The sequence below is a fragment of the Sinocyclocheilus anshuiensis genome, unplaced genomic scaffold, assembly GCF_001515605.1.
Source record: "Sinocyclocheilus anshuiensis isolate Anshui unplaced genomic scaffold, SAMN03320099.WGS_v1.1 scaffold69, whole genome shotgun sequence".
Classification (NCBI taxonomy): Eukaryota; Metazoa; Chordata; class Actinopteri; order Cypriniformes; family Cyprinidae; genus Sinocyclocheilus; species Sinocyclocheilus anshuiensis.
Window position 1 is genome coordinate 51,515 of NW_015537933.1, and position 5,843 is coordinate 57,357.

The 5,843-nt window shown below is 37.5% G+C and overlaps 1 long non-coding RNA gene across 1 annotated transcript in view; it reads left to right on the top strand.

Annotated features, from left to right (window-relative positions):
- LOC107658343 (uncharacterized) overlaps positions 1-4,951 on the top strand; it is a 16,621-nt gene extending 11,670 nt beyond the window's left edge. The window contains exon 3 of the long non-coding RNA XR_001630775.1: positions 4,878-4,951. This is a non-coding gene — a long non-coding RNA (uncharacterized LOC107658343). The remainder of the gene's footprint in view (positions 1-4,877) is intronic.
- Positions 4,952-5,843: the final 892 nt, after the last annotated feature.

Below are 5,843 nucleotides of genomic sequence, written 5' to 3' on the forward strand. Positions count from 1 at the left end.
CGTCCTGGGCCATAGGCGTCATCATGTTTTAGTCAAAGACTATCCAGCGAGAATAACGGTCTGCAGATCCGCCTTCTGTTTAGAAGCCTTCGCCCAGGAGCGCCACTCTGACTTCCGATATTTTGGGGGAGTACGAGAAGCGACACTCCCCAAATGAGGAGCTGGACCACGGCTGGGGCTGCTCCCGCTTAGCAACCCCTGCTGACCTCATCACCCTCCACGGAAGAAGAGAGGTGTGCTCTCACTTGAGAATTTTTTTTTCTTCCCCAAGAGCTCACTGCATTTAGAGAGTGAGGGAGGAGAAAGGGTGAAGCCTGTCTCCGGTCCCTACCGAATAATATAAACATATATGTGTGTGTATATATATATATATATATATATATATATATATATATATATATATCTCTAACTTCTCAAAGCCAGATGAATATACATAATTTAATTCCTCAGAATTAAATGAAGCCAAACAACCAGACAAATAAACACAGTCTGATTATGATAAAGATTCAATATAGAGACTCGTGAATGACCGTACGCACGCGTTGCCTCTGCAATGCGCGAGTCACTCGATTCTACATTGCATAAGACTTTCTTCCCTCGAGAAAAAACGTCAGTGTGAGCAGAGCTAAACATCCAATGTAATGTTCACCTTTTCTTTTTTTTTAGGGACATTTACAGAAAGAACACAGCCAGCCCCAGCCCCCTCAAGAGCTGACTCTGCGTGCTCTGCTCCAAAACAGATTACACATAGATCGCGTGCATACCCACCCCTTATTTAAGCGAGGGCAGGGAGAACGAGCGATCCAAAAGCAGTCTGCTCATATGCAAACAATATCAATCTCCTCGGAGAAAGGTAGCTGCAGCAGCGAGCTCTCACTCAAAGGGGGAAGAGACCCCAACGCGGGCTTCCGAACCCCGAGAGAGAGCGCTAGATCTAGGGAGTGCAGGCAGAGAAAGGGCGAGCCCGTCTCCAACCCGTCTGCTTGATCCATGAGCGATCCCCGCGATCTCAATCGCCACCATGCCTCAGCAGCAGCGGGACTGGAACCGCAAGATCACAAGCACTGACACACTCCTCGAAGCGTGCCCGGCGGGAGCTGAGCATTTACAGCGGGCAGAAGCACAATCAGCCCCCTCGAGAGCTGACTGTGTGAGCTCCGCTCCCAAACAAACAACACATAAACTGTGTGTATCCCCACACGTATCGTAGTGCGGCAGGGAGGAACACACAGTCTAAAATGCTGTCTGCTCTCGACCTTTATGCTTGTCTTTCGCCTTAGACGTGGCTTATGCTTGACAGACAACAATAAATAGAACTGACACACACAGAGCGCTTCGCTGAATGACAGAAGCTGCCGCTGTATCCACCGCACGTGCTTTTAAGCTCCCTGGTCTCTACGTCACCCCGCCCGTGATCCACCCCGCATCTGTTTCCTCATTCTGCAGAAGGAAAAATACAATAACGATCAAACAACATAATTGGAAAAACATGCATTTTATGAATTACTCCATATATAGAAAGCACACACACACACACACACACACTCTCTCTCTCTCTCTCTCTCACACACACACACACTCAAACAAACAAACCAAAACAACAACAGGAAAATAAATACCTACAATTAAATTATCTTACTCTACCCATACTTTTCCCTTGAGCATTAAATTAAAGCCGCAACAGTGCTTCATCAGTAGTGTAATGCATGATTTTAATAAAAATACCAGCATTTTGCCATCACAGGAAATATTCATATATTTTAGAACACAGAAAACCATTATTTTAAATTAATTCAATTAAATATATTTTAAATTTTAAATTGTAGTAATTTACGTAATATATGTAATTGTAATTTAAATTGTAATAATATGTAATATGCATAAAGCATAAAGTAATTTTTAATATGATGTTGGATGATATATATATATATTGTTTTGTTTTGTTTTGTTTTATGTGTGTCTAATCTGTATGTGAAACTTTCTGTGCTGCCATTTTGGCCAGGACTCCCTGATAGAAGAGATTTATATCTCAATGGGATAATTCCTGGTAAAATAAAGGATAATAATAATAAATATTTTACTATATTTCTGTTTTTACTGTATTTTTGATCAAATAACTGTAGCCTTGGTGAACATACGAGACTTCTTTCAAAAACATTAAATATTTTACGTTTTTACTGTATTTTTGATCAAATAACTGTAGCCTTGGTGAACATACGAGACTTCTTTCACTTCTTTCACAGGTCTTACTAACCTCAAATCTTTGAACTGTCATGTATGAAAGAATAGGTTATTTGTTGATTAATATGAAGAAGAAAAAATGTGAAGGAAATAGTTTTGTGAACTGTTAAAACACTTTGCGAAAACAACATTTTAATTCATTTTAATTCTCTATCATTTACAGGGCAAATCCAATATAAAAGGATTACCTGATTCCTTTGATTTCTGGGTTGTTTTGAAGTTTCTTCGGATAATAATAATAAAATATGTTAATTACACTGATCTGAATTTCAAAGATTTTAAAAAGTGTAATATTAGTACCTTACTTAATTTTGTTATAAACTTATTTTAATATATTTACCTTTTTTGTGCATCAGTCTCACCAGAAATATGTTCACAATAATGGATATTATACTGACTGTAAACAGGGTTAAAACAACTGGACTCCAAAAAGTCAAAGCTGAAGAAGCTGAAATGGTTACATAGATTTAGGAGATCATGTACCAACATAAATATAAAGAAATATTTGATCAATTTGTCAAACGAAGATACAGGTGCATCTCAATAAATTAGAATGTCGTGGAAAAGTTCATTTATTTCAGTAATTCAACTCAAATTGTGAAACTCGTGTATTAAATAAATTCAGTGCACACCGCTAGATCTAGGGAGTGCAGGCAGAGAAAGGGCGAGCCCGTCTCCAACCCGTCTGCTTGATCCATGAGCGATCCCCGCGATCTCAATCGCCACCATGCCTCAGCAGCAGCGGGACTGGAACCGCAAGATCACAAGCACTGACACACTCCTCGAAGCGTGCCCGGCGGGAGCTGAGCATTTACAGCGGGCAGAAGCACAATCAGCCCCCTCGAGAGCTGACTGTGTGAGCTCCGCTCCCAAACAAACAACACATAAACTGTGTGTATCCCCACACGTATCGTAGTGCGGCAGGGAGGAACACACAGTCTAAAATGCTGTCTGCTCTCGACCTTTATGCTTGTCTTTCGCCTTAGACGTGGCTTATGCTTGACAGACAACAATAAATAGAACTGACACACACAGAGCGCTTCGCTGAATGACAGAAGCTGCCGCTGTATCCACTGCACGTGCTTTTAAGCTCCCTGGTCTCTACGTCACCCCGCCCGTGATCCACCCCGCATCTGTTTCCTCATTCTGCAGAAGGAAAAATACAATAACGATCAAACAACATAATTGGAAAAACATGCATTTTATGAATTACTCCATATATAGAAAGCACACACACACACACACACACACACTCTCTCTCTCTCTCTCTCTCTCACACACACACACTCAAACAAACAAACCAAAACAACAACAGGAAAATAAATACCTACAATTAAATTATCTTACTCTACCCATACTTTTCCCTTGAGCATTAAATTAAAGCCGCAACAGTGCTTCATCAGTAGTGTAATGCATGATTTTAATAAAAATACCAGCATTTTGCCATCACAGGAAATATTCATATATTTTAGAACACAGAAAACCATTATTTTAAATTAATTCAATTAAATATATTTTAAATTGTAATAATATGTAATTTACGTAATATATGTAATTGTAATTTAAATTGTAATAATATGTAATATGCATAAAGTTTTATGTAATTTTTAATATGATGTTGGATGATATATATATATATTGTTTTGTTTTGTTTTGTTTTATGTGTGTCTAATCTGTATGTGAAACTTTCTGTGCTGCCATTTTGGCCAGGACTCCCTGATAGAAGAGATTTATATCTCAATGGGATAATTCCTGGTAAAATAAAGGATAATAATAATAAATATTTTACTATATTTCTGTTTTTACTGTATTTTTGATCAAATAACTGTAGCCTTGGTGAACATACGAGACTTCTTTCAAAAACATTACAGGTCTTACTAACCTCAAATCTTTGAACTGTCATGTATGAAAGAATAGGTTATTTGTTGATTAATATGAAGAAGAAAAAATGTGAAGGAAATAGTTTTGTGAACTGTTAAAACACTTTGCTAAAACAACATTTTAATTCATTTTAATTCTCTATCATTTACAGGGCAAATCCAATATAAAAGGATTACCTGATTCCTTTGATTTCTGGGTTGTTTTGAAGTTTCTTCGGATAATAATAATAAAATATGTTAATTACACTGATCTGAATTTCAAAGATTTTAAAAAGTGTAATATTAGTACCTTACTTAATTTTGTTATAAACTTATTTTAATATATTTACCTTTTTTGTGCATCAGTCTCACCAGAAATATGTTCACAATAATGGATATTATACTGACTGTAAACAGGGTTAAAACAACTGGACTCCAAAAAGTCAAAGCTGAAGAAGCTGAAATGGTTACATAGATTTAGGAGATCATGTACCAACATAAATATAAAGAAATATTTGATCAATTTGTCAAACGAAGATACAGGTGCATCTCAATAAATTAGAATGTCGTGGAAAAGTTCATTTATTTCAGTAATTCAACTCAAATTGTGAAACTCGTGTATTAAATAAATTGTACTACATGTTCTATATCAAAATCAAATATATATGTACCTTCAATAATCAACTTCGTTCCATTTCCAAAGTGTATCTTCCCACATGTAGCAACAGCACAGTAATAAATGCCAGCATCAGATGGTGTGAGTTCAGTCTGAAAGAGACTATAGACATATGGAGCCAGAATGATCTCAATAATAATTCACGCAAAAGACGCGATGCACACATGCGTAACCCAATACACATACATGAGAAATAATTCAAGTGCACGAAAAAAATATACTGATTACAAGTTTGAAGACACATGTGATGCTAATTACAGGACACTATGGAGCTAGATTGATCTGAATAATAATTCACGCAAAAGACATGATGCATACGTGCAAATCCCAATTCACATTCATGAAACCTAATTCATGTGCACGAAAAAAAATATATATTCACAAAACCAATTCACGTGCACAAAATAAGAATATATATTCATAAAATACGTTTCACAAATGCAAAACACAATTCACAGATGTACAACTGTGTACAAGATTTTTGAATGTTGAAAAAATCAGGAGTTTATCATGGGCTGTGAATGTGAATCGCCTTGGATTTGAGTGTGAATTTTGAGACCTTTCTGGCAGCGAACTCCTTCCACGCGGGACACTCGTACTCTTTAGCCAATCAGATTTGAGCCTGTCAGTCGACCAATCATAACCCACTGTGGGCGTATGAATCGCGTGCCCTGGGCGTACCTACCTGGGTGCTGACGTCATCAGCGCGAGACCACCATTCAAGTTATGATTCAGCAGAGGTATGTGCAGTTGATAGTTTTATTTCAGTTAACTAGCCAAGTAAAGGTTTATCGTTTTATTTTTGCATGTTTATTTAAAACTTGGAAGTAAAATCAGTTGTTTAGACACTCGCTAACGTGAACAATGTAAGCCAGCGGCTGCTGTTTAGGTCCCATATTGTCAAAACTGAAACTTCCTGGCTTTTTTCATGATAACTGAGGTCTAGGTGCTATGTAACTACCATATAAGTTTCAAAACAGTCAGTCCACAATCAAATGCACACAGCCTGCATAAAGTAGCGGTGATTTTTCACGAACCGTTGCGACTTCCGTAAAAAGGTGACATCA